This window comes from Botryllus schlosseri, chromosome 13 (genome assembly GCF_051294905.1).
Source record: "Botryllus schlosseri isolate E-star chromosome 13, Bs_hap1, whole genome shotgun sequence".
Lineage (NCBI taxonomy): Eukaryota > Metazoa > Chordata > Ascidiacea > Stolidobranchia > Styelidae > Botryllus > Botryllus schlosseri.
The window spans coordinates 3,456,696-3,470,017 of NC_137248.1; the positions used below are offsets into that span (position 1 = coordinate 3,456,696).

The following is a 13,322-nucleotide window of genomic DNA, read 5'->3' on the forward strand; positions in this document are numbered from 1 at the left end:
TCCTGACTGCATTGATAAAAACAGCATGGTCGCCATCCCTTTGTCATTAAGCTTCGATGTTTTGCCAGTCACTGGTAGATAGAATCATAGCCGATTAGGTTCGGAGTTCAATAGTCATCCCCGAATCAAATCATTTTCTAAAGATACCCCAATAACTCAAAATGTGTGTATGGTGGGTTCAAGTCGAACCGAGGTCGACCCCAGGATACCTTCCCAAGCGAGAGGTTTATCTACACTCGTCGCCATGTTTGATTCGCATATGCGGTGTCTTATACAAAAGCCTAGAGGTGGGCTTTGCTGCAAGTCGGCAGATACGGAATCACAGTAAAGAATACCGCCTAGGTGTAAATGACCGCTGTAGTCGAAACACACCATGAATACCAAAAACATCAACAACTGAAACAAAATACAAGCGGGGCCTACGTTAAGTTATCATAGGCCCCGATACAAGTGTAGTGATTCAAAATTTGTGTTTAATGAGCTCCTGTGCCTTTCAGGCCTATAGTACACAATATTTGTATAATATATATACCATTGCATGCACATTGCACCATGGCTTCAAGTTTTGCGGGATGCTGGAGCATGCGACCGACACTAGCAAGACAGTTTATGCTGTGAAATATTAACGAAGTCCATTTTGCCTACGCCTTGTTTGTTTGTTTGTGGTATTCATGATGTTTGTCGACTACAATGGTCATTTACACTAGGCATGGTCTACTGTTTTAGTAGGCCATGCACCGTGCCGATATTTCTAATCTTTTTTTATTCCGTAGCAGCCGAATTGTAGCACGGCCCACTTCTAGGCTTTTTTAAGACACGGCTTGCGCGGATGAGATGGTGAGGAGGACCCTAGATAAACTTCCAACACTGAAGTATGAATTCTGGAGTCGACCTTGTTCGGACTCGAACCCGCAACCCATTGGTGTTTCAGCTGTGGATTATACCACTACGCTATCTCGCCCTGCCCTCGCCTTAAAACACAGAGCACCCACGATCTGATTATTTCTGATGAGTTGCTTTTAATCATGGGATTCGATTTTCGAATCAATGATTCTAATTGATTCCGTAATTTGCATTGTCCATTACTGTATATCATCGTTGTGCCCAACCTGTTCCAGTGAGCCATAGTTGGAACAGTCACGGCTTGTGTTCTAGTTCCATAGAGCAATTGCAATAGGCATCCCGAGATGATTACAACCTCCTACATTTCCTGTCTAACCTTGCAGCACATCCGCGTCACGACGCGGTTATTGAAACCGAAAACATCTGATGCCAATGATACAGAATTTCCTCGCTGGTAGCGGAATATTTTCACGGTGATGTATATTAGAGGAAATGCGGTTTCCAGTCGTATTATTTCCCGCGCTCGTACTCCTTCGTGTAGTACCTAAAGAGAAATAACTTCTACTGTTTCCCGACAGTGCGATTTCCTGCCACGAACTTAAACGCGATGTCATCGATGTGTGGTTTAGCTTTTGCGATATCATCTGACATCACGTGTACTGTCTGTTGCTGGCACAAAAGTTTATGATTGATATTTCTATTTGTAATAAAACAAGTGATTTGTGGTCATTTTCCAAAATTAGTGACAGTGCATGTGCGGTTGCGTGCATATGATGTCTGATCTCGGCGTGTGATAGGATCGACACGACACGGAATTGAGAAATAGTTAATGTCATCCTGGGTTTGGATACAAACTCTTCGCTAAGAGTGCACGACATTCTACTAGCTTACGACCGATCCATTCCCATCCGTAAATCAACCGAGTTCGTATCAATCCTAACCTTTTACCACATGACATCGTTGGTACTATGACGTAAATACTAACGATGACATAATTATTTATAATGCAACCGATATTAAACCATATGACTTCATTAGCGCTTATCGGTTACGAGCTCTGAGTGAACCATATATTTATTTAGCTTTGAAAACCTATGGTCCGCTTATTAACAGTAAATATACCGCGCGCTAAGTGCAATTTCTTTTCGCATCTCTACGGTCGCAAAACACGATATTCTCAAAACACAGCTGGGTTTCTGTCAATTTACTGGTACGCGTGGATGGGCTTATGATTCAGCATTTGAATGCTAATGCCCATTTTACAACCGTCGGGGTTGAATATTCTTTAACTGCCCACTTACTCATGTTCAAGTGGACACTTCGGTGGAAATCGGAAGTAATTCCTTATAAGGTAGTACGAAGGTAACGCTGACGTAATAACATCGCGGTGGTCAGTTGATATCGCGTGCATCCGAAAGTTCTCGAGAGCTTTTAAAAGTGTTTCAGATTTCATCTTATAGTCCATTACGTATCGCGACTATGTAGCGAATATTTTGTTCTGTTTACGTCTGCTAGCGACTTATCGCAATGGTGTGTTACATACAGCATACAGACGGGTGTGTTGTATGATTCGTGTGAAATACCATGACAAGCACGTAACTGACGAGCACCTGTTTTTCAAATGGCCATGATGAGTCTAAGATCAAATTTGGCGTAGACGCGCCGAACCCGTAAAAGTTCGATTGGATTAGATCTGGTCGGGCTGTTTTAACGGTAATTCTTACGGATGTGAAGAGACTCTTGGAGGTACAGAACTTCAATATACAGTCGAACAATTCATATTGAAATGAACCCGTAGAGAATCGGGACGAACATTGAAGTTCAACATTTGTCACATTTTGTGATACGATTGTTGATATACAATGACCGTTCGCAATTCTCTACTAGTTGCTGACGATTAATACCCCTGACGAGTGTCAGCCGAAAATATTCGAGTTTATTTCAATATATCTTATTCAATTGCTTGCGAACGTGTAATGTATTAGGGAATTTCTATTTTTTCCGATATCTGGTGCACCCAATTTGATTACGTATCGGGTATGGCGTTTGAGAGCAGTCTAGTGCAGATTTGTTCAATGTGATCAAGTTGATGCTCAGGTAGACGCGGGATTAAAGCTCAATTACGAGAAGAAGTAGCGATTTCAAAGACATGCCAAATCTACTTCAAGTGGAGGTGTGAAGTAAAGGTCTGAAATGTGGTCAGTAGTTTCAAAGTGGTGGATTTGGTCATGGTTTCGTAAATTTTCAAAAGTTGATCACAGTTGCCTACTATCTAAATTGCGTCTTCAAAATAACTGATGACAACACTAGGAATAGTCGCCATTCTCTAAAATGTGATCGATTACTGTCATGCACTGACTTTTTCGTCCGGCTGTCATGAATACTTCCCTCATGAAGCTGATGCATACATATCCCCGAACGACTTTTAACGAGATGACCTTACTTAAAAGGTCGCATCGCATCTCCATCGTCAAAGCATTTCGATGATGCAGGCGAAATTATATCTGATATCTCTCTCTCTCTCTCTTTTGAGGTCTCTCTCTTTTGGGTTTTGCCGTAAAATTTGTCAAGTTATCCAAGCAATCTTAGTATACCGTGATTTCCACGCTCTGCGCTCAGCATTTCCGGGATAGCATGTAAAGGTGGTGCAAGACTTAAAAAGCCTTTCAAGGCTATATCTGCACCTGCCTTGTTCAGCGACATATGTACTGTGTACATCACGCACCCATGGTATGCATATGCACATATCGTGTGTATGCATATCATGTGTCGGTGTATCTGTATATGACTATATGACTATATGACTATATGACTACTCCTACTCCTATAGTCAGGGTTGCCATACCGTCCTTATTTCTAAGATTTTTCCTTATTTTGAAGGGCCACGTCTTAGAAAACTCAACTGTCCTTATTTCTAAGAAATGTCCTTATTTTCGACTTGCGTCCTTATTTTGTCTTATTTTCAACCGCTACAAAACGTCGATCGTTTTCCTCTGGTATCTATGTTGCATGTTGCATAATATTCTAAAATTAAGCTTATTCGACGAGATTTTATGACATCATAAATGAAAGGAACTCTCGTGACGTACACACCACAAGATTTGACTTCTAAATGGCGAGATAACTAGGGCAGTGAGTGGGGGTACAGCAGTTTCGGCTGTACTAAGCTACCGCAGCGGACGTCATTTTAGCAGTAAACAGCAATGACAGGTTACCGTTGTTTGGTCCACAGCAGAATAAGCTCAAGCTGTGGGGAAAGCCGCATTTATTGCGTAGTGAAAAAAGCGCGGTGCAGTCGACACATTGGTTAAAAAGTAGTAAAGCTATAAATCATTGATAAATTTCTCCAAATTATATTGCACTTGCGCATATAGTTTTAGCTACAAAGAAGACTAAATCTGATTAGTGAAATAAACAGGCGTAAAGACGTTTTTCGTGTCGATTATGAGAGAGAATTCAACGGTATCTAACGAAGATTGAAGGGCGAGTGTTCCGCACATAGCAATATCTGCAATTGTGACATTAACCTGGAGGCCATAGGAGAGACCGCTACTTCAGCTTACATTGATACAGTGCATCCTCAAGATTACCGGACCATGACTGACCTATCGATCTCGCTTCCCATGACATGCCGCCCTATTCTTGTCGCTTTGTTTTTCTATACTGTGTTCTTTACTTTCATTCAGTGTGCTGTGCATGCCTCCTCTTTGCTACGCCTAGGCCAAGGTGGGTGTCTGATTCCATTGACAAATCCAAGTCGCTTCGACATCTTCCTGTCTATTCATTGTATCGCATTTTTTGTGGTGTATTGAACTGATAAAATTGCTAATAAACCAATGATGATGAGATTCTTGATACCCCAAAACACAAGAAGTGTGTCATGATGATTAATTTGAGCCAGTCAATGAATAATTTTTCCACAAGTATCGATCAGCACCAACGACCTCAGACTGCCAGGCAGCAGCTGCAGAGGGTACCTAGGCATTCTATACTGTCAAATACCAGCAATCATTCCTCACCAACGATTACACATCGCAATTGTTCAAAGCAAGATTCTCCGATTTCAACATTGCAAATAAGTTTTCTTCGGCCAGGACCAAGACGACAAGCATTGTTACTGGAGTTGTTGCTCCATACGCTCAAAAATGATTTGTCTAAACTTGGTGTGCGGCCTTTTTTTTTATCTTGGTTGGCGCCTCGTCTTAACGAGGTGACGAAATTTGGGTTATCACCCCAGGGGGCAACACCAACGGTATTTTTATTGGGGAGGGGGCTGACGAAGTGCTGTTTCGGCCCTAAATAAAGGTAAACCTATAACTGAGCTGTCGCGAGATCCATTAAGCACTTTCTAATAACAGGGAGTTGCTGGAGCAGATTGTTTCTGGTGAAAAGTATGGAATGTGATATGCCACGGCTCGTATAAATACAGTATATGTACAAAAACGCTTTTTCATGCTAATTGAATTGTTCGACTGTCCTTATTTTTTGGTCCATGTCGATGGCAACCCTGCCTATAGTACTGCGTTACTGATCATCTCTAGTATAGCGTGCCATTGATTCAACACACACTTGCATACCTTTTCGATTCTCACTACGTTTGTCGATTGCCTGACGACATGCGTCAGATTGCGCGCTGATTAATGACGGCGTATCCGACCCTACGCAGAGTCGCTAATTGCTCCCAACGACTTCCCATATTTTCATGCGCATTTCCCGCTATCTTGCTAAGTACTGACGAAAGGGCGACCAGAATTGCCGTACGGGCCGTTTTGACACGGATATTCCTGTATTCACGTGGTCGTGCACCGTAAAGCGTATCATAACCTTTGCATGCGTTAAAGGTCAGCAAGCCGCCATTTCCCATAGTAATGTGAGCGATTCTCAACGGAAAATATAAGCTTGTCAATATTAAATCAATTGCATGGCGCCTATACTCCTCAGCTGAGTCAATCAGAGTTTGAAAACTAGAAAATTTCCAGCTGTTCCACATTGGATCGCAATTATAGCTACACATTTTTCCAAATTAGACTCGAATTAGCGTTACTGAATTCGAAAAAACTTTTGAATTCGAATTTTCATCAAATTTCGACTGAGAAAGAAATGCATAAAAAATCACGTTCAATTCATATAAAATCATAGTTTATTCTGATAAACATGAGAATGGCAAACGTCTGTACACCGAGTGCGGCCCGTTCCGCGCTATACAGTGCCCCTTTACCATTATAGGAAAACAAGAAATTAGAATTAGAATTAAAATTCGAACATACAAACATTCGCAAATAATATTAGAATTAGATTACTGGCATTTCGCTTTAATTAGTCTTAATTCGCCAAAAAAGAATTATCTAGTTGTCCAAGTCTGCACACAATCCAAGGATGAGCCAGAGATTGGCACTACTGTGGTTTTACAACTTGTGTGTACTGGTTATACAGCAGCGGTCGCCAACTCAAAACGGGTCGCCGGCTACTATTCAAATTTCGTACAGGCCGCGGGCCACATGAATTCAATATCGATATAAAATAGGCCAAATCGATTAACAATCACGTTTTTAAAATGGTACACCATAACAACGCTGTGCTCTCTAACATGGGCGGCGGGCATAGTTACAACAATAGAAACAATATCTTATTAAATAAATACAAATACAACAAAAATATAATTTTCTTCACTTTCATTCTTTTTTTAACCATGAGTGGCGCACGATACCTGGCAATGCTTGTCAGCGGCTATGGAATCGATATCGGGGTTAGCGAGACACGGTACTTTGTGGAAAACTATCTACTCGTAAAGCTTGATCTTGTGGGAAGCCTCAAGTCGTTTTCTAAGCGACTTGATCTTGGCGTTGGGCCATTACACGCCAAGGCAATGCCACCGCGTGTTGGTGACTCCTGTTACACAATGTACCTTCCCATTCTCTACTAGTTGCTGACGATTAACCCTGACGAGTGTCAGCCGAAAATATTTGCGTTCATTTCGATATGAATATACCATTCGCTTGTGTACTTGTGCCATTGTGTTGTGGACTTTTGTATTCGTGCCAAACGTCGTAGTCTACGGTATCCAGCGGCGACCGCCACTGCGCGCTTACGTAACTACGAAGGAAATTACGCGCCATGTAACAATCCAACAAACACCGTAGTAAACCTGGCCTATATTCTGAGTCAGTATACTCAATTTACACAAATCTCGGCTTAATCACCTCATTGAACCACCATTTGTGCTAATCAGCGCCGCCGGCAAGCGCGCAAAGGATGTTTTCGATACGTACCGATCGGGCATGTTTTGTTTCTAAACGGATAACTTTACTACGGCCTATTCGCGGTCTCCCGCCCAAAATAAATCTGATCGCATGCGATGTACGCCGGCCAATTATGCCCGCTGCGAGCTATTTCGTCATGATTACGCGATCCGTCGAGCGGCAATCCGTGAGAAAATCGCGCACTGCCGGTGCGGAGTTTGTGTGTACGAAAATGTCAGGACGAAGTCGTTTTGACAATGCGTTTCTCTCTATACTTGTTCCAGAGTTGGGCATTGGGTGAATAGAGAATTGTCAGTTTTTCCGAATTATAATTAGAAATATAGCTACACAAATATTAAATTAGAATTAAGATTACTGAATCCGCATTAACTTGGAAATTGAATTATATTCCGACTTCGCAAGAAGAACAACAAAAATCAGGTTCAGTACATATCAAATCACAGTCCAGTCTCATATTCATGAGAATGGAAAATGTGTGTGCACCAAGTTTTGCTCATCTCGCAGTATACATTTCTCCTGTAGCATATTCAGGAAACCCGAAATTCGATCAGAATTAAATGAGAGCAAGGTAACATTTTACAAATTTGGTCAGAATTAGAGCCGGTTTGCCGATAATATCGAGTCGATATCACACTTTGAAGGAATTATCGGTATCGGCCGTTGGAGGTGAAAAAATATCGGTCATTTTCGTGACGTCACAACATGGTGGCAGGAAGTCAGAAAACTATAATCTTTGACTGCTAGACTGGGAATATTACTATATTTCATATAGCTTACACTTTCAAGGTCTCCAGGTGCAGTAGTTCCAGTTTATTTCATGGATAAGTATGGAAATGGCTGTAAAGCTCTTGAAATAAATGCTCTGAAGTTGTGAAAATGTGCCTTTTGAGGTAGATTACACCATAGTTGAATATCGGCTGATATATCGGTGTTATCGGTGAAGGTGTTAGATATCGGTTTTATCGGTATCGGCCCAAAAATCCAATATCGGTCGGGCTCTAGACAGAAATAGATTTCCGGCATTTTTATTTAGACAACTTGAATTACCTAGTTGGCCAAAATTCTCTGTTGCCTTTTGCCTCCTTCGAATTTTCCTGTTTCGTAACGATGTTGCCACATTTTGTACGCTTGTATTGCACATTATTCTATTTGAAATCAATTGTATATTGGAGTTATGTATACCTCCAAGAATCTCTTCACAAATAATAATCCAAGTTCGAATAGGTCCATGATAAATTAGTGTTGGGGTTACGATTAAGGCCGTAGATTAGTTTAGCGCAGGGACGGGCAACATAAGGCCCGCGGGCCGGATCCGGCCCATAGAGAGTTCCGGTCTTACATGATAATGTTGCCAGCGGCCGGAGAGAGGTCGCCATGAAACTATTTGTTCTGTTTGGGTCTACATACATTTGCGAGCAAACATTTTCGACCATGAAAGCGAAAAGACAAATCTGCATTCCAATCTAACTGATGCTCGCGTGCAGTCTTTACCAAGGGTTTCTACGTCCGACATGCAACCAGAGTTCAAAGAACTTGTCCACAACTTTGATCGATCGCAGATCTCATTGTCTTCAACAGCTATTGAAGTATATTACGTTAAGACATTCATGGCCTCTATGCTGCCAACTTAAAATTCACATTATATACGACTCATTCCTTGTATAGTGGTTAAATACACGATTACTGTATCGATTTAGGATTCCGGCCCGCCAAGTACTTCATTCCTCTGTATCCGGCCCGCCGACTGGAGAAGTTGCCCGCCCCTGGTTTAGTGTTAGGAGTTACACTCAATTGGGTATATTGGGTTGGCGAATAGGGTTTGATTTCAGTGTTATGGTTTCGGGTTGTAGTTGGTTGATTCAAATGCAGCGTATTATTATGTCGCTAGAAACAGATACGTTTCTGTCATTAAAATGATTAATTGCGACTTTCAAATGTGTCATCCAGTTGATGTTTGACTCAAATCAGCTGTGATTCTGACGACTAAAACAGCGCTTTTGAATGCGGCACCCAACAAATCACAATTCTGTCATATTCATCACATTCGCATATCACACTCTGTATTTCTGTGGTAGAACAATTAATATCTACTTAATAAAGGACTGTCTCATCACTTTCGTTCGGCAACCCCGCTAAATTACCCAATAACATAAAACCATGTATGTGCGACACGTTATCTCTCGAAAATTATCTGTAAACGGCCGCTGCATATATTATCGCAGACCAGTTGTTTCTGTTCGAAGCGTACAAGTTTCGAATTTAGCGTATACAGAAATCACATGAAGGAAAATCGTATATGGAGAAATTCATCATCTTTATACAATCATTACCTTAATCCCACCTCTCCAGTTGTAATGGCCGTATTCGGAATAGGCGCCCAGCTGATAACGGGCAAAGGTGTGTCGGTTTAAGATTTACGTGGCATGATAACGCCTTTACGGGCGCTTGGGCGTGTGAGGAAGAGGTTCTTAATTTCAGCAGCGTATCGCCCATTACGCAGAAATTATATTTCGCGTAACCTGATTCAGATCGTGCGAGAACAGCACTGTTGGCAGTAAACTACATCACGCCATGTCGACAACCAGTGGTCATATCAGTGGTAAGCACTAAATGCGTTTCGTTTAAGTAACATTACATTTTTCACAAATCGGTAACATGACTTATTCTAATGAAAAAAATATCTTCACCGAATGCAGAGATAAATAGTTGATGTGTCTTACGACTCTGTTATGCACCCCACGTAAATCAACCCTGTGGAACAGACTTGAAGAACTAGATAATTAGACCAATTAGAACGCAATGCCGGTAATCTAATTCTAATCTAATTTGTGAAATGTTGCTTTAATTCTAATTCTAATCTAATTTGGAAAATCTGGGAAAGGTTCTAGTTTACCAGCTCTGATGCGGAGAAGTAACAAATGCAACCATCACTTTTATTTTGCTTTCTTAATGTGTGTAAACATTTATTATTATAATAATCAGGGGCTGATTCGCGAGGGGGTGGGGGCGCGCACTTGTGTCGAAATTTTCAGGCCGAATTATTTCGCAATTCACCCATCTTAACAATCCTATGTAAGCGACATCTCGAGTAAAGTTGAGTTTTTCGTTACTTTGGTATGGTACTCAACAAAATCGTTGAACCTCAAGGTGGCACGCGGCAAGAAAAAGGTTGAGATCCACAGTTTTAGACTATTGCTCTTGCATTTTACTCTCGTACCGAATTATTCCATAAATGGACGCGGTGCATCGGCATAGAATTCTGGCGTCAGGCGCGCCGCCCGATTTGGGTTAGAACATTCGCTCCTACGTTATGGGATTGACTTGAATTGAATTCCCCACATTCTCCGGAATAATTATTCGCACTTTCCGTCTGCGGACGCGAAATTAGCGCGCGATATGCAGGCATGAGGTCACTCGGCAGGCTGTGTCGCGCGCACGCGTTTGAGGTGCGAATAGGTATGTTCTACGAAAAGTAGGGTTGGTGCGTTCTGCTGAATCTATTTAGGATCAGTAAAGGCTAATCGTGAAACGAGTAATGTCAAACACTTCAGTCGAAGTAAAGTCATGATCGTGTTACGTGCGACACCAGGTTTATACACATTATTCATAACTAATAAGTTTACAGTACATCGATGGATAACCGATTGAAATTGATGGAAATGCAATGGGTTTCAAGTCAAAATCGAGTGCATTTACCACGAGTGGTATATGTAATGTGAGCCACGGGCACAATAAATTATGTCATGACGTGAGTGCATTCAAGTTTAGTGCCGGCCGTAAAGTCGATTCATGACACCACTTGAAGCATATAGCCGTCATTTTAACCCGCGTTTAAGACTGAAAAAATGTGCGGATAAATATACAGGTGATGATTTTTATGATCGCAAATGGGCAGGTGTTCTATTTTTGATCTTCGTGCTTGTCTGGCGAACCAATAACGCGGTCACGTCGCCCGCAGAAATATTTATCCGCCGCCATCGTTGGTCCAGCAGGTATAGCAGATTGAGGAGTATTCCACACTTTAAACCGTTTTGCTGTATTGATACTCTGCTCACCGCTTGCCGAACTTGCCACATGTCTCACGTTAGTGTTTTTTTTTGTTTGTTTTATTGACACAATTGACGCTTTTAACAACTTGGGTCATATGCGCCCGCGCAGTAAATTTCATAAGGTCTTTCTGCTTGTATTGCGTCCTGTTTCAGGTCCTTTTGTTGCCATCTTTCTAGAGTTCGGCTCTCTATTTCTCTGGGCTTTTCAAGGCGCTGCATTTACAGCGGGATCGACGTTAGTGTATTTGATTGTGAATGATTCGTAATGACGAGAAGAAATCTTTCGCAATGACGAGAAGAAATCTTTCTGCGTGGTTGTTATTCCACTTCGATAAGGTGTATGCAAGTTTCAGCCATCCAGATTCAACTAGATATTTCTAGTTGTCTTTAGACTAATAATAACGAAATGCCAGAAATCTAAGTCCAATCTAATAAGTGAAATGTTTCTCTGCTCTAATTCGAGTTCTATAGTCTAACGTCTGCTTTTCCTGAAAATGCTACGCCCTACGCGAGAACTGGGAAATGATTCAAATTTGGTGTACAGACATTTCCTTCTCATACTTATAAAAATGAATTCTGATTTAATATTAACTGAACTTAATTAAATGTCATAGTTTTCGTGGATTCAGATATTCTAATTTTAATATCTACTTCGGAAAAAATGTCTAGCTATAATTCTCATTTTAGTCTACTTTGGTTTGTTTAATTCTAATTCTAATTTAATTCAGAAAAACTGAAAATTGTCTTGTTGTCCGCGTCTGCGTTCATCTTGGCGTTCATGGCCATGGCCAGTACGTCAAGTCCAGTCATTTCAAAACACTTCTGATTCAACCGGTGATGTCGTGTCAATATACCACGAATCCAGGCAATCCACAGATGATAGACGCTCACTTCCCGTCGATAGAGTTATGTTATGAATTCGTGTAGTTGTTTTGACCCAGCGCCCGTCTACACGAACCACGAATCAAGCTCGTATCGTAGAACACGGAAGCCAGAAAAATATGTCTGCATTTCTTTAGAGCAGCGTCACGGGAAGGCTGTATTTTTTCTCTTGTAATACAACGTACGTGCAAGAATACAACATGTCTTGCATACTCAAAGGTCCCGCGCGCACGTATCAAGAGTTTGTTTATCAGACATCAGGAATGTTGCGTTAGAAATAGAGACATTCCCAGAAAAAATGTCGGTTGGTATGCAATGCATCTATGCATCGCCAATGCGTTGTGATTAACTAAGATTTCCAATATCTTAGAATTAATGGATCGATTATGAATTTATAACACAGATGCATTACGAAGAACTGATCGGCTGGTAATAGTAAATGACCTGTGCATTGTTACATCAATTACATCAATTTTTACCGCAAATAATGTGGCCATTTAATTTCCTTGCTCTGCCTAACTTTTTAGCGGACTATCCTCAAAGAGACATATAATACAGCATTTGCGGTATCCATTTCGTGTGTATAATACGACCTCCCGAAACACGTAGATTGTGATAATTCGCACCGTTCTACTTCAGACAAAACCGCATCGCCGTATTAGCGGTGTATTTGCCTGTACAGATTATGTGTCTAAAGTAGGCGAATTCTGGATGAAACATACGCTCTTATCTACTGATCACAAAGTAGACCGTGTGATTAAACGCAAATCTGAGTGGCTAATTCGCTGTAAAAGCGACTTGCGTACGCATATCAAAGCAGATTGTGCGGCAACTCGTAGTAAAAGGATCTATAAACTATGATTTGCGACATGTTGTTGCATTAGATGTCACCAAGGAATTAATTGTATTGTATATGTCCGTGTAGTATAAAAATGTTACTTGTTCTCAGTTGCCTATGAAAACGCCTGGTGACCCGCTCTCATTCCATCAGTCATACGAATTGGCATGCTTTCTTAGGTGATATGACAAGCTTCAATACACTCTGAATGAAGAAAATGTGCGTATTCACATTCACACCAGTGTATCGCACGGGATATACGGGTGTGAATATACACCCGTGGTACACGAGACAGACAGACAGAACCTTCCGCAGAATTACACAACTGTGTGAACTGTGAATATACATTCTTTTTGCTATGTATGCTATGGTTGAATCAATATTGACAGGTGGATATTGAGATGTCAAATGTGTCATTCGTAATCTCAATCCGCCAAAGCCATGACAAAT

At 41.2% G+C, this 13,322-nt stretch overlaps 1 protein-coding gene across 1 annotated transcript in view; it reads left to right on the plus strand.

Annotated features, from left to right (window-relative positions):
• The window catches only part of LOC145454421 (synapsin-3-like), a 70,650-nt gene that overhangs the window by 29,532 nt on the left and 27,796 nt on the right, over positions 1-13,322 (plus strand). The window lies entirely within an intron of this gene.